We start from the raw sequence: 12,365 nt of genomic DNA, 5'->3' as shown, positions 1-12,365 counted from the left end.
TAGGTGTGTTGCATAATTGGAACTGGGGTGCAAAGCAGCGCTTTTGTTTAAGGTAGGGGTACATGTGTTTGAGGTATGGTAACAAAAGCTTCAACTTGTGTTACTTTAGTCTAGGCATGGGTTCATGGTGTTCAAGCAACGGGCAAAAACTGTAATTGGAATAAGTTTCTAAACCAGCGGGGCCTGTGGAAGCGCAGACGCAACAGAATACTTGGCTTGACTTTGACTCTTTGTCAGCATGGCTACAGTGGTCAAGTAAAACCTGGAATGTTTTCTGTTTTCCATGACTAGTGATGAATAGTGCTAGCTTTTGGAGGGCATTTAAAAAATTTTTTTTGTTAAACTATCAAACCGGGACCTCTACACACATTACTATGATTTGATAATAACTGTGACTTATACGGATTAAACAGAGTATCAGTACACTTGGAAGCTCTCAGTAATTAGTAATTTGTTCCCACATGATCTTAAAAAAATAAAAAAATCATAAGCAGACTTGGTTTTGAGTCAAAGCCATGTTGAATATTAGTTTGAAGTGGAAAATGTCCTGTGTTATAATTTAATTTAATTAATTAATTTATTTATTATGGTGCTTGACCCCATTCATCCACCACATGCAATGGGACTCATTGTGGCATCATCTCATTTTGCAGTTGGCTTTACTTTCTTTCCCATGTCATAATTACTTCGTCCACTAGAGTGCAGTGCTACACTATAGTTGGACTGCATGTCCTACCAAACTGCTGCACTATCAAGTCATGCTTTACAGTTTTTTCTGAATGCTTAAACCCTAACTGTGATTCCTGTAGCACAATCTCTAAAACTATTCAGACTTATAGCAAAACCACTCACTGAGTTTGCAAAACTAAAAGCACAAAAACTGCTTTGCACTCAGTTTGCAATTTTGTAACACACACTTTGCAAAACTGTAGGCACAATTCACTGCACAACACTCAATTACCAAATTTCCAACACACTCCTAGCAAAAGTATACACATGTATGGCTATCATTAACACTAATTTGCCAACTGTCTGGCACACTTTCACATGTCAAAACTTTCTTAGATAATTAGTTCACTTTGCAATCAGCCTAAGCACTATAATACAGGTAAGCTGTGTGTGCGGAGTACAATGGAGGGAGCAGAAAGAGTGAGAAGTAGAGGAGGCCGAGGAAGAGGACGTGGAGGTGAAGAAGTAGGATGAAGAGGACGACAAGGACAAGGAGGAGCAAGGAAGACGAGGAGGGGGGAGAGGAAGGGTAGGAAGAGTAAGAAATAGAATTGCTGATGACATCAGAGCTACAATAGTGGACCATGTAATCAACCGTGGAATGACCCTGAGGGTAGCTGGCCAACGGGTCCAGCCTAAACTGAGCCGCTACACTGTAGCAAGTACCATAAGGACATCTTGAAATGAGAATCGGTTAGTACAGTCACTTTGCACAAAGATTTGTAGCACTGCCATATGCCAATGAGAAACACACCAATACCATTGATGTAAAAATACTGAAATTGTTACTTTACAGAATTGCTAGATGACCAGATGCTGGGGGCAGAGGAAGCATGTTCACTGCAGACCAAGTAACCCATATAGTCATTATGGCGATTGCAAATAATCCTATACTTGGAAATAAACACTTGTGTTTGTTTTGATGTGTTTGAATAAACACCAGTACTTGAAGTTTGGATCCCTCTATGCTTATGGATCTATGACAGAAGTATGAGCTCAAACTGACATAGCCTACCTTGTGCACAGAGAAAGCAAAAGCCAGATGTGTTTTGTATTCATACCATCAGTGTGCAGTTGGCGCATTGTGTGCTTAGTAGATGATGGCTTGTGTGTACTGTTTGATACGGAAACACCATTTTTACGAAGGTGTGAAGAGTTAATCTAGCTGTGTTTGCTTTTGCAAGAGAACTACAATGTTTTGATTATTGGGTGACAGGTTTTCTTATTTGTGTGAAGAGTTTTGCAAAATTAGGCAATAGTTACAAAAAATGTGCTTAAGCAATCAGAAAAAACTGTAAAAATACTGACAGAAAGGCATTTCATACACATGGAGCTTTGTCTCACTCTTGTGGAAAATCAAAGTAATACAACATGATGATGCACAACACAATTTTTCAAAAGATAAACAGTTTTATATTAGTATGTGTCATTACTTGTATTCTGTAAGGCAAGTTAGCATTTTTCTTAATTCAAGAAGAACTGAAGATAGTTAGTTATTTGTTTTCTTTATTGATTTTTAATGCATTTCTCACTTGTCTTACATACATGTCACATCTAGCACAAAACTAAAACACAAATGCCAAAAATTGTAAAGCATAAACAATGTAATCAATAACAATGGAAAAACAAAGCATTACATGTTCAAACTAGTCAGGACAGGTGCTGTTCAAACCCCCAGAACTTAGACATTTCAGTCATAATACATGAACCGTCCTGTGAACATCATGATTTAGTCTGAAAGAAAAAATGAGAGAGCAAATGTAATCCTTTAGTGACAACTTTGTATTGTTTTCTCTTGAAATAAATAAAAGAAACAACAGCAACTTTTATTATTATTATTATTATTATTATTATTATTATTATTATTATTATTATTATTATTATTATTATTATTATTATTATTATTATCATCATACTATATGCTCCAAGATTAGTGGACTAATCATAATGAAAGTTTGCATAAACATTGCACAGGGAAATTTGAGTGCCAACATATATATGGCATATACACGTATTTCATTCAATAACCAAAATTGTATATATTTGTCATATTTGAAAGTTCAACTAAGCACCAAATGGAATATCATAATACAGTTTTAGAAGCTGAGAAAAAAAAGTAACTGGATTCCTTTAGGTTTTGTGAAGATGTTGCTAGGCCTAGCAGCGCCACCACTTCCTGAGACGCCTAAAGCTTGCCAACCTTCCTCCTCCCATCCTCACCATGTTCTACAGGGGCACCATAGAGAGCATTCTGACCAGCTGCATCTCATAATCCTGCCCATGTTTACGAAATTTAAATTGTTATTGATCCTTTTACCTTAGTCTTAAAGTGTATATTTATTTCTTACTCTTCTTATATTTATTGTTTTTTTTGCACTGAATGGAACTGGAACCTCGTCGTCTTGTCTCTCAATATACTGTATTGTTTAAAGCAGAGATGACAATAAAGTTTGCTTTGACTTTGACTAAAGTCAGGAGAACAACTGAGATAATCCATCCACAATGTGAGGTTAGTCATTAACATACTGGTGCATGGGCTGCGCTGTACACAAAAATGCATTTTTTCCTCCTGTAAACGGACACATAAACGGACACACAAATGTGTGTATGCAGAAGCAGGGAATAATATGCAGAAGCTGAGATAAATAATGTGCTACAATGTTCATACTATACTGATTTTCTATACAAACAAGTTCCTTATGCGCATATACTTTTACTTAGCACTTTTACTTTGCACATTGTCCAAAAGAAAATTGGATTCCTGTAGACACAAAAGGAAATAACTGAACTGCAGAGCTTCAGTGCTCTCTTCTGAAGTCCATTGAGCAGGTTAGGGAGGAGAGGATTTTGTCTAAGCTAACATCCATCATGGACAACAGCTCCCATCCCCTGCCTGAGACTGCATGAGCACTGAACAGCTCGTTCAGCAGCAGACTTTTACACCCACAGTGTAGGATGGAGCACGACCACAGGTCATTCTTACCAGCAGCTGTCAGACTCTATAAGACAATTTAACATCCTTTTGGTTATCTTATCTCCGTACAATTTATTCTATACATATTTCTTTACATTGTTACCTGTATATACGAACTTCAGTTGCTTATGTATATAGGACCACTTTGTGTCTTCCTTTTATATTTTATATTTCCCCCTGCTATAAGAGCTGTGTAACACCCAAATTTCTGGGATAATGAAGGTTTATTCTTGTCACGGTCCAGCAGATCTGCCTGAGAAATAATCTGCTTTGTGTTTTCTCTTTCCTCTCTTCCCCTCTCCCTCTCTCTCCCTCTGTCACCTGGGCGGAGTTCATTGTGGGCTCCCACCTTTGGCCTACATACCTGGGAGATGGGTAACACCTGCGTCTCATTAACTGGCCTTTACTTAAGGGAAGAATCGAGACTTCTCTTCGCTGGATTGTTGCTTAACCTGTGTCAGTGAAATCCTGGCTGAGACACTGCAATCTAGTTCCCTTGGTTTTGCTTCTTGTGTTAACACATTGTTTTCCTGTGTACAGACACTGTGGACCTGCCCTTGTTCCTTACAAAGATTCTGGTGTGAGAGAGGAGTGAGAGACTGGTAAGACACCAAGAGAGACAGAAGAGGAGTGAGACTGTTCACCTGCTTTTCCCTGTGGATTCCCTGGAGCCCTGATCCCTTGTATATAGCACTTTGTCACTGTTGTACATTTCACCCGGTGTTTGTGAATAAACCCTTCCTTTGAGCCAAGGAGTCCTGTGTTTGAGTCCCTCCAGTTAATGTGACTATTCTATTCTATTCTATTGTATTCTATTCTGCATATAAATTGACTGGCAAGCAAACACAGATTTAATATTAAAGTTAATTAAATGTATTAATGCTCAGTGAAAGTGGAGAGAGACAGGCAGAGATCAGTAAGGACAAGGATTATGTAGACAGACGGAAAGAAGCATACTACTGTTTTTCAGACAGGCGCAGAGGACAATAACATTAGGACAGTAAGTAATTAACATTTATTTATATATCACTTTTCATAGATAAAAATCACAAAGTGCTTCACATTAAAACCAGAAACATAAATAAAATAAAAATATAAAACAATGACAAAAATATTAATTAAAAGCTTGTTTGTATAAAAATGTTTTTAACTGCTTTTTAAAAGAGTCAATGAAGTCTACACAGCATTAAACACAACAGAAAGAGCCCTGGTGCCAGTGGCTGAAAAGCGTGTTTTGAACCTATGGGACCAACAGTAACCTCTGACCTGACGATCTAAATGCTCGGGAAGAAGGAGGTTTCAACAGGTCAGAGATATACTGTGGAGCTTCACCATATAGAGCTCTAAAAGTTAAAACTAAAATTTTTAAATGAAACCTAAAATGTACTTTTCAATAATATGTGACCTCTTGTTAGTACCAGTTAAAAGTCTTGCTGCAGCATTCTGTACAGTCTGAAGGCGATCCAAAGCTTATTTGCTGAAACAAGTAAAAAGACCATTACAATAATCCAGATGAGAAAAAAATTTATAGCATGAATAATCATCTCAAGTTCTGCCTTTGACACCAGTAGTCTGAGTTTAGAAATGTTTCTTAGATGATAAAAACAGTTCTGAACCAGTTGTTTCTCAAGTGACATTGAACTGTCAAATATGACACCCAATACAGCGTATGAGTGAAGAATTAAAAAAAAGACAATGTACCAAAGCTTAATAATCATGAGCAAGACTGCTTGGATATATTCTAGTTCTCATTCCACCATGTGTGTGTGTGTGTTTCCACAAAGTCTATGAAAAAATTATGAATTTTGAAATATTTAACAATATTTCATGTTATTTAATGAGGTGAAATATTTGATTTTATGTTGGTTATGTTTTTTTTTGTTTGAATAAGTTTGGGTTTTGGTTGTAAGTTCAAACAGTTATTCCTCTCTGTGTTGAGATTATTTATCAACATAAGCAGCTTGGGGCGCATTTACGATAAAGTCAGCCTCTACTATAATTTCTTCAAAAAACAAAAACTGGAGATTAACTCAATAACTGACTCTTATTAGAAGAAGCAATCACTAGATGTGGCCCAGTAATTATTTATAAGAAATATTACTTCAGAAAAAGCGCACTGAATAGGTTTACTGTAGCAATGTACTTTGTATGTGATGTATATAGAATTCAAATAACCTAAGAAAAGGAAATTAAATGACTTAGCATAAGTCTTACCAATTGGATCAACAATAGCCTGTGCATTCCCAGCAGCGTGATTCACAACACATCGGAAATTCTGTTGTGTATCCCAGTCCTGTTTCCTCACTCGGACTTGACTGACTCCAGTATAAACATCGCCTTTTTGTACTGAAGGGTACTGGATGAAGTCTGTCAAGGCAGTGTCGCCTTTGGTCCACGAGAAAGTCACTGCAGGTGCACTGAAGTTTACTGTAGCAATGTATTATGTATGTGATGTATCAAGAGTTCAAATAACCTAAGAAAAGGAAATTAAATGACTTAACAAAAATCTTACAGACTATAACAATATCAGCCTGTGCATTTATGTGCAAATTCATTCAAATTGTTTAGTTTTGTATATGTTCACAGAGCTTTCATGTAAACTTGTTATAAGTCAAATAGAATAAGATAAACTGATTAAATGTGAATTAGCATAAGGCTTACATGTTGGTCTGACAGGAGTCTGTGCATTCCCAGCAGCGTGATTCACAACACATTGGAAATTCTGTTGTGTATCCCAGTCCTGTTTCCTCACTCGGACTTGACTGACTCCAGTATAAACATTGCCTTTTTGTACTGCAGGGTACTGGATGAAGTCTGTCAAGGCAGTGTCGCCTTTGGTCCACGAGAAAGTCACTGCAGGAGGGTTAAAGCCGGTGGCAAGGCAGCCAAGAGTGACCATATCTCCACTTTCAGAACCACATGGTGCCAGAAGAAACACAGTGGGTGCAGTTGCAGTGGCTAAGAAAGGGGAGACAACAGTAATTAAGATACCAGAATAGAAATACAATAATATACCACACATTTTCACTTAGAAGTGATTAAAGAGAAAACACTTGAGCTGATTATGTTGCGTAATAAATCCCATCTTGAAATACATTACATTTTAAATGTTTAGCATTTCAAATGTCCTGATTTATGTCCCATTTCGTTGATCACTCTCCATTAGTGTTAAATATTAATATTATATAGTAATATATATATTATTATATACTAATAAGTGTCACTTCTTTAGTAGTCTACACAACATCATTTTGTAAGTTATTTTAAATGCATAATATGGACAAAAATCAATCACAAAAAACTGAAATAAGTAAAAAGAATAGCATATATACATCTTATTGACAGTAATGGTGACCAGACACAGAGTGATTTCATCTTCAGGCTAAAATTGGTCAGTGTGCAGCTGTGAGAGGATGTGGATTGTCACCGCTGGCTCTGTCCCATCAGGAATTGATACTCAGCTAAACAGGGAGATTATGTATAAGTTTAAAGTCAAGACATGAGATAAAATTATGTATATATGACGACATATGTATGTGTACGCATGTGTGTGTATTGTAACGTACTGTTTTTCAGATCTGTGGTTGTGAAAAAATCTGATGGGGAGAAAAAAAAATTATGTATTATGTGTTGTACCTCAATTTATTGGCTATTAGTTCTCGTCAAACTTTATCTTTATTTATTTTTTTTATTATTTTTAAATTCCTCCAAAAGTTGAAGCTGTTGAAATAACTAGCACTTTCATATCAGTACATTAGAAGTTAAAGAAACTACTCAAAACAAATTCTATATGACTTGGTTTTATGGTTTTATTTTGATTTATTACAAAATCATAGAGCAAAAAAACATTTTTTGGTTTTTTTTCTCACCTAGTGTGTTGTCTATCTCGCTTTTATTCAAAGATCTACTTTGCCCTCCTGTAAACACAAGTGAATTCAGTATCTTCATTCACATCACTGGAATTTACTGTGTGAAAACTTGTTGTGTTGTACACTTGATTCAGAAACTGTAGTGATCAGATCTATTTTGCTGGTGACGTCTGCTCCATTTTTCAGCCATTTGATATCATGTTTCTTTGGTGCAAACTCTTTGGCAAAGCAGGAGGCAGAATAGGTACTGTCCTCATCAGGAGAGGAAATCACTTTATGAGTTGGATTCCTCTTAAACAGCACTGAAAAAAAAGATGTACACAAATGTATGTATGCAAAAGCATTGAATTATTAATTTAAATGAACATACTATTCATAAATATAGAAATCCATCCATCCATTTTCTTGCGCTGGAAAGTCTGTCTTGCAACCCAGTCCTGTCTCCTCACTCGGAGTTGAGTGACTCCAGTATAAACATTCTCTTTCTGTACTGCAGGATAGTGAATGGTGTTTGTCAAGGAAGAGGACCAAAGGAAGGAACTTTTTGTCCATGAGAAAGTCATCACAGGAGGGTTAAACCCAGTGGCAAGACAGGCAAGAGTGACCATATCTCCGCTCTGAGAACCACATGGCATCAGGGGAAACACAGTGGGTTGACTTGAAGTGGCTAATATACCACAATGGCAAAACAATAATAAAGCACACATTTTCACCTAAGATTAGTTAAAGATAGACTTTAGCCTTTAAATGTTTATCATTTCAAATGCCCCGAATCCCAATTTGTTCATCAGCCTCTGTCAGTGCTATTATATATATTACTGTTGTTATAAGTTCCAGATTTTGTTAGTGTATAGATCATTTTTCTAAATTATTTTAAATGCAGAATGTGGACAAAAAAACAATAAAAAAAATGAAATAAATAAAAGAATAACATAAAGTTAGTAAACTTCGTTTCACAGTGTTGATGGCAAACTCTTTTAAGAACACATTAAATTTGATTCCACTTTAGCATTGATATTTGGCTGAAATGGTTTACTTACCTGATGAAACAATGACTGTTGTCCCCTTTCCCCAATAGTCTACAGCACCGTATCATAGTACTGAATATACTTAGTACTGATGATACACAGAAGCAATTACTTCTGGGACTAATTAATTATTATATTATATTAATTATAATATATTATAAAATCCTATCAAATCACCCAAAATACGCTATCTGTTAATAATAATGGATTTCGAGACCCTTAAAGCACTTTACAATTCCACTATTCATTCACTTTCACATTTACACACTGGTGGAAGCAGCCACAGCTGCCCTGGAGCAGACTGACAGAAGCAGGGTTGCCATATCGCACCATTGGCCACTCTGGCCAACACCAGTAGACGGTGAAGTAGGTAGGTGAAGTAACACAACGACCAAGACAGACAGAGCTGGGGATCGAACCAGCAACCTTCCAGTTACAAGATGAGCTTCCCAACCCCCTGAACCACGGTCACCCCACAAGACCATTGTTGTAACTTTATTGCAGTTTTTGTTTGATAACAGCATTTTGATTATTTTGTAAGTGATTTAAGTGTTAGTCACATGTTTAGTGAGGGCTGTTAATTATAGATTTAATTTTCTGCTAAAAGGGAGCATTTAACAGTTTATTTCATTAGAAACTGCGTTTCCCAGAATCCTTTGTGGTAGACGAAAGTTACTCTGGGTTTTAGCTAGCAAAGAAAGTTTGGGAAGCCATTATATGTTGCTCTGATGTCGAGCAGTTTATTTGTTGTACATCCCCCTTTTGAAGCCTTATATAAAGACTATCGTTTCTCCAATTGATGTCCGAACCATTTTTTTGGCTAAGTGGATTCGCCACAACATTTTTTGGTGCCGAAACCCGGGAGAAATGAGCGAACAGGACTTACGTGGAGCCGCGGCCGCCGAAGCTGCGGGAGTGGCAGATGACGAGCATCAGAGAGAAATGGAAAGAACAAAACGGAAACGTGGGACGATAAGAGGTGCTACCACACGACTTGTACATCAAATTGACTCCGAAATGGCTAAACCAGATCCGGACACTGACCATCTGAGCGCATTACTGGAAATGCTGTCGGCAAAGGAGCTCAGCTTGTATGCCTTAGATAGTGAAATAGAACGTAAAACAGCTCTGGATGACCTGGAAATGGAGATCGAAAGCACAGAGGAATATAAGGAGCGCATCATCCTGTCCAAGAGCCGTGCACGGCGCATAATTAAGAGAAATGAGGATTGCCGCTAACGAGCCGCACATCAAAGGGTGAGTGACGCTAACTCTGCTCATTCATTGGCACAGAGAGCATCGGTAAAGCTTCCTAAGCTGATCATTCACAAATATGATGGAGATGCCAGTTTGTGGCAGGAGTTTTGGAGTCAATATGAAGCTGTTATTCACCACAATGATGCACTATGCAAAGGAGAGAAGTTTACCTATTTGAAAACCTATCTCACTGGCCAAGCAGCAAAGGCAGTTGCAGGACTAATGTTGACGGATGAAAATTATGACAACGCAATTGAGTTACTGCAAAACCGATTTGGAAGAAAGGATGTAGTAATTAGTGCGCACATGTCAAAACTGCTGAACCTCACACCTGTTAAAAAATCCTCTGATGTGCATGCTTTGAGGCAGCTATATGATGAATGTGAAATTCAGATCAGAAGTTTAGAGTCATTGGGTGTAGTGTAAGAAAGCTACGGAAGCTTGTTATGCCCAATATTGCTAAAGATGATTCCAGATGATATAGCTCTTGAATACAGCCGTCAGAGAAATGGAGATGAAGAGTGGAAAGTGTCAGAAATGGTTACATTCCTACAGAAGGAGGTTCAGAGCAGGGAAAGAGCGCTGCAAATGACAAAGTCGTACAACCCACAGAAAGCTGAAAATAAACTGTACAAGCCACCGTTCAACGATGTGAGGTTTAAAAGGCCTAGCATACAATCTACTGCTGCCCTGTACACAGCCAGCCAGAAACAAAACACCTGTATATTCTGTGAGAGTGACGATCACAAATCGCAAAACTGCCCAAATAATGACACGCTTCAAAGAAAGGACAAGTTAAAGAGAATGGGGAGATGTTTTGTGTGTTTGGGACAGAAACACATTGCAAGATTCTGTAAGACCAAGAATGTGTCCTGTGAGAAATGTGGACGGAGACATCACGTTGCTGTGTGCGGTGGTGAAAGGGTGGATGTACAGGCCCCATCCCAACCAGAAGAAGCAGTGGTCTCCTCCGTGCTCCCTCATTCAGTAAGAGTGAAACCAGGTGAACAGAACACTGTGTGGATTGAAGGCCCGTCAGGCAGAAGGATAGCTCGTTGCTTATTAGATGGAGGCAGCCAAAGAAGCTTCATACATGAAACGTTGGTGAAGAGCCTAAATTTACCAGTAATAAGGCAAGAGACATTGACACTACACACATTTGGGTCCTCCTTTCCCACAAGATCACAGCGCGGCATAGTGAAGGTTATGCTACAAAATATCTGGGATCCTAGCCAGAGTATTGTAATAGAAGCTGTGGAGACCCCACAAGTGTGCTCGGCAATAATGAAGGTTCCTGGTGAACAGATCCAGCATGAGCTTAAGAAAAGAGGATTACAACTGGCTGACTTCCCAGGATCCAATGAGGAACCAGAGCTTGCTGTCCTCATAGGAGCTGACTACTATTGGCAGATCGTGACAGGAAGGGTGGAGAGACTTACAGAAACATTGGTGGCACTGGAGAGCACCTTCGGATGGTCTGTTCAGGGGCCGGTTTCTGCATCAAGTGTTACAGAGGCAGCCTGCATGTTCCTTCCGTGTGAGGAAGAGAAACTCCTCTCCAAGCAACTGAAAGCATTCTGGGAAATAGAGTCTCTGGGTATTACAAATGAGACAACAAAGAATCCAGAAGATGATGAGGCTCTGCAGATGTTTGAGAGAACAACTATGTTTAAAGATGGACGATATCAGGTGGAGTTGCCATGGAAGCCAGAAAGGGTAGGGCTCTCAGACAACTACAGAGTTGCCAAAAAACGGCTGGAAGGTCTGAGTAAAAGATTTAAGAAGGATGTCACACTCTTCAGCAGGTATAATCAAGTGGTGGAGGACTACTTGGACCAGAACATTGCAGAGGAAGTGACACCAAACAGCAGCACAGATTCTGTAATGTATTATATGCCTCACCATGCAGTGCTGAGAGAGGACAAAGCAACTACAAAATTAAGAGTGGTCTTTGATGCATCGTCCCATGAAGAAGGCTGTCTGTCGCTGAATGACTGCTTATTTACGGGCCCAAATTTGAATCCAGATCTGCTCAGTGTTCTCCTTAGATTTAGGGAACACGAAATCGCCTTTCTGGCAGACATAAAACAAGCATTCCTGCAAATACGTCTTGCAGAAGGGGACAGAGATGCAGTCAGGTTCCTGTGGTTCTCAGGTGCACCGAATGGAGAAGTGAATGATCACCTGCGCATTCTGAGGATGACGAGAGTGGTGTTTGGAGTTACACCAAGCCCGTTTCTGCTTGCAGCGACAATTCAAAGACATCTAAAACAATATGAAACAAGCCAACCACAAGTGGTGAATACAATAAGGGAGTCACTTTACGTAGATGACTTCATTTCAAGTACACGCTCAGTGGAAGAGGCGTATCACATAACGACGAATGCCAAAGAGATACTGGCGGCTGCTGGTATGGAACTTTGCAAATGGATGACAAACTCAGCTGAACTGAGGCAGAAATGGGAGAAGAGCTCCACAAACTACATGATGGCACCTGAAACGAATGGA

Source organism: Rhamphochromis longiceps, linkage group LG4 (assembly GCF_057381845.1).
Source record: "Rhamphochromis longiceps isolate RC_006_pf linkage group LG4, R_longiceps_female_GT1.1, whole genome shotgun sequence".
Taxonomy (NCBI): Eukaryota; Metazoa; Chordata; class Actinopteri; order Cichliformes; family Cichlidae; genus Rhamphochromis; species Rhamphochromis longiceps.
Note: the sequence above shows the minus strand (reverse complement) of the source record.